Source organism: Perognathus longimembris, chromosome 17, assembly GCF_023159225.1.
Source record: "Perognathus longimembris pacificus isolate PPM17 chromosome 17, ASM2315922v1, whole genome shotgun sequence".
Taxonomy (NCBI): Eukaryota; Metazoa; Chordata; class Mammalia; order Rodentia; family Heteromyidae; genus Perognathus; species Perognathus longimembris.
In genome coordinates this window covers 56782925-56794947 of record NC_063177.1, presented here as the reverse complement: position 1 = coordinate 56794947, position 12023 = coordinate 56782925, and positions in this window count along the sequence as shown.

Genomic DNA, 12023 nt, shown 5'->3' with positions numbered 1-12023 from the left:
GGCATCACTCCAGGTTGGCCAGTTAAAACCACTTTAATAGATTACGCTGGACCTCATTATGTAACCAGGTAGGCCAAAAGTTTCAGTTTTTCATTCTGAGATTACAGCCTGCTGCCTTACCCGGAAGGCCTGAGGGCATGACCCATATCCATTCCAAGCCTTCCTGGTTATTATGGGTATATTTGGTGCCTAAGGGCCTTGGTTCCCACTTTGACTATGAAAAGCCACATGAAAAACCACTGGGAGGACGCACTTAACATGGATGTCATGTCCCTGTTTCTCTCTAGAGGGGGGGTGGGTGGGTATGGGGAGCCCAGGGCTCAGATCCATTGCAATGGCAGTAGACAGCTGAGGAGGAGGGGATTAAGAGGTGCTTAACCTACCACCCTGCTTAAAGCCACCTGTGGGGGAGGGGAGATTCCCTTCTAGACAGCCTCAATCTGGCTCCTGAGCCACCAGAAAGGCCAGCCACAAGTAGAACATTGCCTGTTTGTCCTACACCCACGCATCAGGCCTCAGAGCCAAGACCAGCCTTTGCTTCTTGTTTTCTCTAAAGCTTGGGTCTCAAAGGCAGGCTTCCCCTGCTCCCCCACAAGAAAGTGTATTTCCATCTTGCAGACAAATGGAACAATGAGCTTGGCCTCAGGACGACCAAGTCAGGCATGGGGTCTGAAGATGGGCTGAGGATGTGGACAGAGTGCATCTACTGGGGACGACCGGCACTGTGCCCAGCACTGGGTGCAACAGAGCTTGTATGGGGCACTTGTCAAATTGGTCTTAAAACTTTTAAAATAACAAGAAGGGGGCTGGGAATATGGCCTAATGGCAAGAGTGTTTGCTTCATATACATGAAGCCCTGGGTTCGATTCCCCAGCACCACATATATAGAAAATGTCCAGAAGTGGCGCTGTGGCTCAAGTGGCAGAGTGCTAGCCCTGAGCAAAAAAGAAGCCAGGGACAGTGCTCACTCAGGCCCTGAGTCCAAGGCCCAGGACTGGCAAAAATAAATAAATAAAATAAAATAACAAGAGGAAAATGGGAGGACATAAATCTACACTTACCCATTTAGAGAAAAAGAATGTGAAGTGGATATTTGAGAAATGGAATAAAAAGAGGATTAAAATGCTCCAGAGCCACAGGGCTATGTCAGAATTTCTTATAGTGAAGAGTCGTTTTTTCAGAAGACAGCCCACGTGTTTGTGGCTGACATCTGAGGATGCCACTTGGAATGCCCTATACCCAACCATGCATTGCTCAGGCTTCTCACCAACTAGGGCAGAGGTTTCTGAGAGTTGGCACCTTGGATCTGTATACTTCTCTCCACTTCCTCAGCTGGAAGTGTGATAGAGGGCAGAGACGGCAAGAGCTGTCTATGTCCTCACTGACTATGACCATAATACATATAACCAACCCACTCTGAGGGCAGCATGAGGCCCAGAAGCCCTGGCGATAGGTGCTGCTAAATGAGGGGCCATTGGTTTACATCCTGAGCTATGGTCCACTGGTAATGGCCTCCTGTACCTTTCCTCTTACCTGGGTCATGATCATCATAAAGTTAAACTGATCTGAAAGGCACCAACCAAAAAAGAACAGAAACATCCATGCAATGCTGTTGTATGAGGAGTTATCTCAACACTTCACATTTACTTGCTTATGTCAGCCCACCATGCATGGCTAGATTCAGCATTTACCAAGGTCTGCCCCCCACTGTTCCAGAATCTAGGCAGAGGTGCACACCACAGCATCTCCCGGCTGCTTGTGTGTATTATAGCCCAGGTTCCAGTCAAGACAGAATTAATTTGCATATTTATTTGTGATTGATATGGTTGACATCTCCCAAACAACTGGGACACAGTGGCCCATTGCAGCCCTATGGGAATCTGAGATTGAGAGGACTGTGATTCTAGCCTGGCAGAAAAGTCCATGAGGCTCTATCTCAATGGGAAGAAGCTGGGTGTGGTAGCACGTGCCTGTCACTCAACTATGACAAGAAGCCCAAATTAAGCAGATTTCTGTCCAAGCATTTGCCTGGGCAGGAAGTAAAACTCTATCTCAAAAGTAACCCACCCAAAGGCTAGAAGCATGGCTCACCAGTAGAACACTCGCTTAGCAAACACAAAGTCCTGAATTTTCAAACCCCACTACCACCAAGAAAAACAAAGAAAGTCAAGATCTGTGGGAGCATACAACTTGTGGGAACATGAAAAGGAAGAATAAAAGCAAAGCAGTGTTGGGAGCGATGACTGAGAATGTCTCCAAATTGATGTTAGATACAGAATGGTAGCCCCAATAGTCTTACAGTAGGCCAAGCAGAACAAATGTCAAAACTAGCAAATCAAAACAACCCAAACATCTCACTTAGGCACACCATATCCAAATTCCAGAGGGTCAAAAATAAGGAGAAAATCATGAAAGGGATCAGAGGGAGAAATACACACTCTTCAGAGGTTTTGTCCAGCCCACAATCATATGTCTCACCTATAGTCATTTAAATCCTGGGGAAAATGCCACATGATTATAGTGAACAAACTTTTCAATGCACTTTAAAACTATAGCTTTATGTTTTCTGTATCCTTTAAGAGAAGGAAGATAGCCAAGTACTGGTGGCTCATGCCTATAATCCTAGCTAGTTGAGAGGCTGAGAATGAGAAGATTGTGGCTCGAGGACAGCCTGTACAGAGAAGTTTGAGAGATTCCTACTCAGCCCATAATTGGGCATGGAGGTGCACACTTATCATCCTAGCTACTTGGAGGATCACAGTCCCAGGCCAGACCAGGCAGAAAAGTCCACAAGACTCCATTTTAATGGAACAGGTAGGCATAGTGATCCACATGTCATCCCAAGTACAATGGGAAGCCTAAACTAGACAGATGGTACATGCTCAGGCAGGAAGACAGACTCTATCTCAGACCGATGGCATAGTGCAGTGCTAGAGTATCTGGCTAGCAAACACAAGGCACTGAGTCCAAATCCCAGCATTGCAAAGATAGAGGCAAGAAACAGGAGAGAAAACAAAAGAAGGAAGGAAAACTAAGAATTAAAATGAAAGAGAGAAAGGAAATAAGCAGATGACCAAAGGCAAGGCATCACCAGCTATAGCCTGCAGGGCTAAGAAAACCAAGACTCACTGAGGAAGGGCTCAGCACCTCAGCTGTATTGTATTACCCCCCCCCCCTCCAATACTGGGATACAGTATGGAATGAGGTTACCCTTCCCACCTTCTCTCCAGTACTGGGATACAGTGTAGGACGGGGCTGTCTTGTTCCACCTCCTCTCCTGTACTGGGAATAATGGCACTTACCCTCCATTTATAGATGTCTACTCTTTCCTTTTTGGTTATATTTCCTTTTTTCTAATTATAGAGGCTACATGAACCCATATTAGTTTCCTGCTAGTTTAACAAATTTTCATAAGTTCAGTGACTTAATTATCAGAAATTTGTTCTTTCTCAGTTCTGGAGGCCAGAGCCTAAAATCAAGGCATCAGCAAGACCACACTTCTCCCAAAGCTTTGGGGTAGGGTTGGGGTGAGGGTTCTATCTATTCTGGCTTCGGCTTCTGGTTTCTGCATCCCTGTGGTCTCCACCTCTCTCTTCATGTGGCTTTTCTATATCTCTGTCTCCTTTTGTCCCTTATTAAGACACATGTCATGGAGTTAGGATCCATTAAGTAATCAATCCAGGATGTTCTCATCTTCAGATCCTTAATTACATCTATAAGAACAATTTTCCCAAATATAGTCACATTCAAATCAGAGGGTGATATATGAACAGATTTTCAAATGCTACAATACTTATTCTGGAAAACAAAATGTGGTCTGTTTGTTTATTTGTTTTGTTTTTGTTGCCAGTCCTGTGGCATAGACTCAGGGCCTGAGCACTGTCCCTGGCTTCTTTTTGTTCAAGGCTAGCTATTCTACTTCTTGAGCCACAGTGCCACTTCCGGCTTTTTTCTATATATGTGGTTCTGAAGAATCGAACTCAGGGCTTCATGTATACAAGGCAAGCACTTCACCACTAGGCCATATTCCCAGCCCATCACAATTATTCTGAAATACACTGAGGAGTCATTAACCACTGTTCAGATATCAGGGAATTCAGCATGTCTTGTTTTTCCTAATTATAAACAACACTGTGAGAACATGTTGTACATAACCCTTTGACTACCCCTGTGTCTTTCCAGAATAGAGTAAGCAAGGAGGAAGGTGGGGCTCTTCCCAGAAAGTGATGCCTGTCACATTCTCACCCCACTCTGACTGAACAGGGATTGTATAGTGCAAAGACAGGTGCCAACTAGACGGCTTCAGGGCCCAGGTATCTTAATCTCTCCAGGAGCTTGTGAGTGTTTCTGCCCATGTGATGACAGCTAGAGCACAGTTCTGTTCTCAAGGCCACCTTCTCATAAGTACATCTGACTACAGTATTGACTATGTATTGCAAAGTAAGCAAGGAGAATATATGACCTGCTGTCATTGAGAGGATGTGAACACTGAGGGCCATACTCATTTATGAGAGCAAAGTCAAATATTTGGGCACCAAGTTCTTTTCCCAGAACAAACCAGTGTGATAACCATGTGGAGATTGTGCTGGATGACAGATTGTAAACAGCTGGTGGGGCCAGGCCTTCCCCATGACAAAACTGAAAACCAAGAAATCCACAGGTGTAAGAAACAGATGATGAATCAGAATGTGAAAGGAAAAGAGGAGAAAGAGAGCTGCCTTATACCCAGTGTTGAGGGCAGGATACAGTGGGTGTGAGACTTGCCCTGGGAGCAGGACATCAGACACCCTTCTGTACAATGGTTCCTAAGCTCAGGGCCTGGCAGTGTGGTCACAAATCCATCCCTAAACAATGTAAGGATGGGGTGATCCTCCTCAACAGAGGGCATAAACATTGGGAGTCACAGAGAGGGTTGGATGTACAGTGGGCCCTGAGTGTGGCTGAAGCAGGTCCTGTTGTACAGCTATATCAAATAAATGCAGGCACCCACTGCTGAAGAGTGTTCAAGTCTGAAAGTGTGCTGAGTGGATATCTGGAGAGCCATGGCTGGGAAACTCCTCAATTCAGGAGAGCTAAGGGTCTATGCCCAGGAAGGTTGGGGGCTGCACAGGGAAACCCTAGAGTCAAGATGACTGTGATGGAGAGTGGGGGAGGGATACCTCCAATGTGAAGGGAGAGGACATCATGCAAAGTGCACAAGCAGGACCAATAACCAGGGCTGAATCCAACTCAGGCCCTGGCCAGATTTGGGTCATGGTCTTACAGTGTGGGCATGCTCAGCCACTCTGGCTGGGGCTGGTTTGGGCATGCACTTGCCACCTGCTCCCAAGTGGCCAACACTACTAGCCAAAGACATTTTCTCCTTCCATAGCATCTGGACATCTTCTCTAGTCCCAGCACAGGTAGCCCCCTTCCTCATGTCCCATACCTTCCTTCACCCTACCTTCATGCCACCTTCAACACCACCCCATCCAACTGGTTGATTCTCTCCTTCCTCCAGGCAGCTCTCCACCTGTCACAAGCAGTATTTCTCCTTCAAATCAAGCTGAGTAGGGAAGGGTGTCAGCAAAGGTGACTGGATCTAGTGGTCAAGACAATCAGGACAAGCAAGAGTAGAGAAGGAATTGCAAATGTCTTCAGTGAAAAGCCACAAGAGAGCCCATTCCCCTCTGTCTGGAGAAGGTATAGCCAGAAGCTACAGGATGTAACTGGAGCCAGTCACAGTGACTGGCTAGAATAGTGGTCAAGGGCAGGGATGATCATGGAAGTTTTGTTCAAGGCATTGTTCACAATGGGAAACACAGGTTTAAGAAAATGCACTTGTCTTAAAAGCTAAGAAGACAAACCGTTCAGAGACAAGAGCATCAAGCCAGGTGAGCTGTCTGACCCCCTTGGCTATCTTCCAGAAGCATTCTCTAGCCTAGGTAGAAGAGCCTCAGCAGAGCTGAGCAGACACATCTGCTGGGAGAGGACTGGGTGGAGAAGCAAAGCTGAGAGTTCTGTAGAGAAAGAACTGCAGAGAGCTGAAGCATAGCCCTGAGCCATGACTGTCAGCCATGCTATTCACAAGGGATACCCAAGAGACTGGAAAAGAACAAGGAGAGCTCTATGTTTAGCCTTTTGAGGGGACCTCCACACTGCTTTCCAGAGTGGTTGAACAAGTTTATAGTCCCACCAACAGTGTAATAGAGTTCCCTTTTGGCTACATCCCCACCAGCATCTGTTGTTATTAGTTTTCTTGATAATGGCCATTCTTACTGGGGTGAGGTAGAATCTCAATGTTGTTTTGATTTGCATTTCTTTTATGACCAGTGATGTTGAGCACTTCTTCATGTGCTTCTTGGCCATTCTCATTTCCTCTCCAGAGAAGTCTCTCTCTAAGTCTTTAGCCCATTTATTAAGGGGGCAGTTGTTTCTTTGAGGATTTTTGTGGGGGGGATCTAATTTTTTTTATTTCTAACTATGTTTTAGATATGAGGCCCTTGTCTGTTGTATGGCCAGTGAAAATCTTCTCCTAGTCTGAGGCTTTCTATTTATCTTGCTAGCTATATCCTTTGCCATGCAGAAGCTCTGCAGTTTGATAAAATCCCATTTGTCCAACCTTTCTTGGATTTGTTGTATTTCTGGGCCTTTATTAAGAAAGTTTCTACTGGGCTGGGAATGTGGCCTAGTGGCAAGAGTGCTTGCCTCACATACATGAAGCCCTAGGTTTGATTCCCCAGCACCACATATATAGAAAATGGCCAGAAGTGGCGCTGTGGCTCAAGTGGCAGAGTGCAGCCTTGAGCAAAAACAGGCCAGGAACAGTGCTCAGGCTCTGAGTCCAAGGCCCAGGACTGGCCAAAAAAATCAACCAAACAACAACAAAAAAAACCGAGAAAGTTTCTACCAGTGCTAAGGAGCCCAAGTGTTTCTCCTGTTCCTTCCTGCAATGCTTTCAGGGTATCTGCTTTTACCTCAAGGTCTTTGATCAATTTGGAATTGATTCTGATGCACGGTGATATATGAGGATCTAGCTTTAGTTTGTTACAGGTGTTTAGCCAATTTTGTCAGCATCATTTGTTGAAGAGGCTGTCTTTCTTCCATCCTATTTTTTTTTTTTTTTTTGCCAATCCTGGTACTTGGACTCAGAGCCTGAACACTGTCCCTGGCTTCTTTTTGCTCAAGGCTAACACTTCACCACTTGAACCACAGTGCCACTTCTGGCTTTTTCTATATATGTGGTGCTGAGGAATCGAGCCCAGGGCTTCATGTATACAAGACAAACACTCTACCACTAGCCCATACTCCCAGCCACCATCCTATTTTTAACTCCTTTATCAAAGATTAAATGGCCATGGGTCTGCAGGTTCATTCCTGGATCTTCAGTTCTATTCCATTAGTCCTCAGACCTGTTCTTGTGCCAATACCAAGCTGTTTTTATTACTACAGTTTTATGACCCAGCAACCTCGCTTTTGGGCATTTACCCAAAGGATTATAAGCAAGACCACACTAAAACTACCAGCACAACTATGTTCATCACAGCACAATTTACCATTACTTAAATATGGAGCCAATCCAGATGCCCATCAGTAGATAAATGGATCAACAAAATGTGATACATATACACAGCAGAATTCTATGCTTCCATCAGAAAGGATGACATTGCCCCATTTGTAAGGAAATAGAAACTTCGAAAAAGTAATATTAAGTGAAGTGAGCCAGACTCAAAGAAACATAGACTCTATGGTTTCCCTCATTGCTAATAATTATTACATGTCTAGGATAGTCCTAGCAGAACATCACAATAGCTCAATAGCTAGTATATATGAACACATGAGATGATGCTAAGTGAAATGAACTCCAAGTTATGGAAATAAGTGGTTTATCATTATTATTATTATTCTCAATGTACCATATGAAATTCTGCCTTTTTCTTTTGTCTTTCTTCCCCATGGTTTTACCACTGATGTCACTGTAACTGATTTTGGTACCCTGGGTATTGTATATACATTTACCAGAACTAGGGAAGAGAAGGGAAGGAGAGTATCAAAGTGGAGGGACAAAGGGTAAAAGGCGAACCAATGCAACAGCAATACTTACAAGACAATATTCTGTAAACCAAGTGTACAACTCAGGGGGGAAGGAGTTGGGGAGAAGGAAAGGTGGGAGAAAAATGAGGGAGGAGGTAACAGGTGTGATAAGAACTGTACTCATTGCCTTACATATGAAACTGTAACCCCTCTGTACATCACTTTGACAATAAATAAATTAATTTTTAATAAAGAACAAGGAGAGAGGAGTGCTTCATCTAAACTTCTCACTCCACAGGCCTAGAAGAACTACTCTTCCCACCCAGAATGGACAGACCTGGACAAGAAACAATGATTAGAAATACCATTGGTCAACAAAACTCCTTCAAAAATGAAGACAAAATTATGTCATTTGTCAAACAAGTGAAAGTCAAGAGAATTGGCCAATGGCAGACAAACAATTCAAGAAATAAAAAATGTCTCTCCTGATAAAGGAATATGAATTCAGATGACAAATAATTCATCTATTTAAAGTAGGAAGAACACTAGAATCAGTCCATAAAAGCCCCTCTCACTTTTGTCTTTAGAAAAAATAAACATATGACAATAACAGAACAGTTAATGGGAGAAAATAGGTGATAGTTTTGAAGTAGTGTAACAGCATTTACAGCACTCTGTGTTGTTAGCTAGAGAACATATAAACCCTAGAGAAGGCACTGTAAAACATTGAAGAAAAAAATCTTCCTAATGTCCTAAGAGAGCAAATAAGACTGGACATTACAGAGATGCAATCAAAGCAGAAGAAAAGCATCAAGACATTTGAAGTTGAGCTGGGAATGTGGCTTAGTGGTAGAGTGCTTGCCTTGCATGCATGGAGCCCTGGGTTCCATTCCTCAGTACCACATACACAGAAAAAGCTGGGAGTAGCACTGTGGCTCCAGTGGTAGAGCCCTAGCCTTGAGCAAAAGAAGCTCAGGGACAGTGCCCAGGCCCTGAGTTCAAGCCCCAGGACTGGTGGAGAGAGAGAGAGGAGAGAGAGAGAGAGAGAGAGAGAGAGAGAGAGAGAGAGAGAGAGAGAGAGAGAGAGAGAGAGAGAGAGAGAGAGAGAGAGAGAGAGTCCGACGTTTGCATTCAGGTTGGTGCAAGATAGACAGCCCAGAAACTTCCCTACTGGTACATGCCAAGCTCAAGGGCAGATCCATGAGTGGTGCTAGGAACTGGTTATGCACATACAGAAAAGTGAAACTGGACCCCGTCTCAAACCAGACAGAAGATTGCTTTCAGGTGGACATGTACTTGCTGCAGAGGATGAACTTTGATGGTTACCTGAAGCTAGGAAGGGTTTGTTAAGATACAAAAAGGGAAAACTATGGAAGATGAATTCTCTACATTGAAATTACTCATTGACAATAAAAGGCAGTGAGAAGGCAACTCACGAACTAGGAGGTTATATCTGCAGCACACATAGCTGGCAAAGGATTATGTGGAACAAGTGCAAAGGAGCAAAATCAGGGAGGTCAAAAAGAACTCAGTGGACAGGTGAACAGGGGAGGCAGCATACCTTAGAACTCATCAGGAAGCTCAAGGCAGACTTCAGTGCAAGGCCTTTTTACATGCACCAAATTCCAGATAAGCACCTAGCACCTGAGCAAGCTAAGAGCAGCACTGGATGGTACCCTCTCTGAGATTCTGCTAAAGCCATGAGCACTGGGGCAGCTGTGACTGTTTAAGTATTTACACTTAAATGTTTTATCACTTTATCTGTATGGCTTATATCTAAGTAAATATGGAATTCTATCACTCTGATAGGTTAGAAAATAAGTTTAAAAATGATCTTTGATTATCTAGATTTCCTTTGTTGCATTGCTTTCTCATGTGATGAGGGTTATGCTCCATGTACTTTCAGTCTCAGCACTTTCATTTTTGGTACTTGTTGCATAATAGATGCTAAATAAAGAGATACTAAAATATACAAAGAATTAATTGCAAAAGGGGCCACATCCTCCAGGATCCTTCAACCCCAGAGGGAATTCTAGTAAACTGATCAGGCTGAACTGAGTGGAGGTTGACAGTATTTGGGGGTCATCAAGGATGAAAATCTTGACACATGTTTTTAAGGCTTCTCAGTATCATGATCCTTCACTTACAGATTTCTTATTAGCTGTTTTGAGGATGACTTTTGTTTTTGTATTTAATAAGGGGATATGCTTATTTGAATAAACCTCAGGTAAAATCAGCCGAGGAGAAGACCTGGCAGTGCCTTATTTTCCCTGAAGAAAGATCCAGGACTGAGGCAGGGCAGTCCTGAGGCCTGACTGAGGGCAGCTGCTTACAGATGTGAGCTGATGCCGAGTCCAGATGGTTAACAAGCGCTATCTGGATAAAACACAGGGCTCATCACATGAATGATCCACCCAGATGCGGTGTGGTGGTGGGCTGAGAAGACTGAAGGCCCTTGAAAGGTACAGATGCCATATCTCAAAAGAGATTCTGAACAGAGATGAAACAGCCTGTGGCTCTGGTGCCTAAAACAGACCCTTTGAGCTGGGAGTTTCTCAGGGGAAATAAAATGTTTCTCATTGAGGAGCTGGAAGCATCATCTGGGAGAATACTGGGTGCCTAGGGACTGAGCAGGAGAGTCTGGAATCCACTTTACACATACAAGGTGTGCCATGCTCAACCTGGTGATGTCACCAGTGCCAGGAACGGACCCCTGTTGGGATTCCCAAGCCCATATACAGAACTGGGGAAATCGGGGCTGGGGATATAGCCTAGTGGCAAGAGTGCCTGCCTCGGATACACGAGGCCCTAGGTTCGATTCCCCAGCACCACATATACAGAAAACGGCCAGAAGCGGCACTGTGGCTCAAGTGGCAGAGTGCTAGCCTTGAGCGGGAAGAAGCCAGGGACAGTGCTCAGGCCCTGAGTCCAAGGCCCAGGACTGGCCAAAAAAAAAAAAAAAAAAAAAAGAACTGGGGAGACAGGGAAAAGGGGCAGGAAGTGATAGGGACTGTTGTCAGCAAGTCATTGAAAACCAACTTTGAGACTGGTCATAAAGGCCCCAGAAGGCCCCTTCCCCATTCCTTTGTCTAGAGATGGCTGTGTCATGGTGTGTAGGGGTCCCACGACTGGGACTTTTCCCTGTCTAATCCCCTACTTTGCCTGAAGAATAACAAAGGTCACAGGTGTCAAGCATGGCCTGAGCCCTTGGGGTGGGTACGGGGAGTGTGGCGAGGGAGAGGATGGAATGGCAGGTTCTAGCTGGTGCTAGAGAACCAAATACAGAGAAGACACTGGCAGGGAGGCCAAGTCTGGACCCAGAATTGCCTCTCACAGGGTGCAGCTCAGCCCCAGATGCTCTGTGTGAGGAGCTCTGTGTGTGGTTCCCTTGTGGTGATGCCAACTCCTCTTTGTTTCCAGGCATTCCCGTGTTTCCACAGGCAGCAGGCCCCACAGCGTCAACCCCTGGCCATACTGGATATTCAGGGAGGAGACCAGTGGGAACTCCTCAGCCAAGGAGTCACTGGTGATGAGGGGATAATGTGAAATGGGAGTGAAGTGAGGGAGAGAGAACAGGAGGGCAGTGTGGGAAGCTGAAGGGAAGCACAGCTAGGTGACCTTTACAGGGGCAGCACCTGTGGCATATGAGAAACTGGCTCCCTCTGGCCCATGGGGTAGGGAAGAGCTGCACTGAGTGTCTCTGCAGGAGCCAACATCAGGCACCAGCTATTCTCACATGCAGTTTTGGAGTGAGATAGCTAACAACTTTTCACACAGCCTGGCAGAATACCGCCTGGGGTCAGTACATGAGAAGGGTTAAAAGAAGCAGCAAGTCCTGGCTGAGCCTGAGTGGACAGAAAATGGATCTAGACAGTATGAGTTGTGGGCTCTGAGTATGTGGTGAGCCTGTGGTAGCACCTTGGGAAAGCAAGGAGGCAAGAGGGCAGCAGGCCTGGAAAGGCAGAGCCACTTCCTTGTGAGTGTGGGGATTTGGTCCTCTTGTTCAGTAG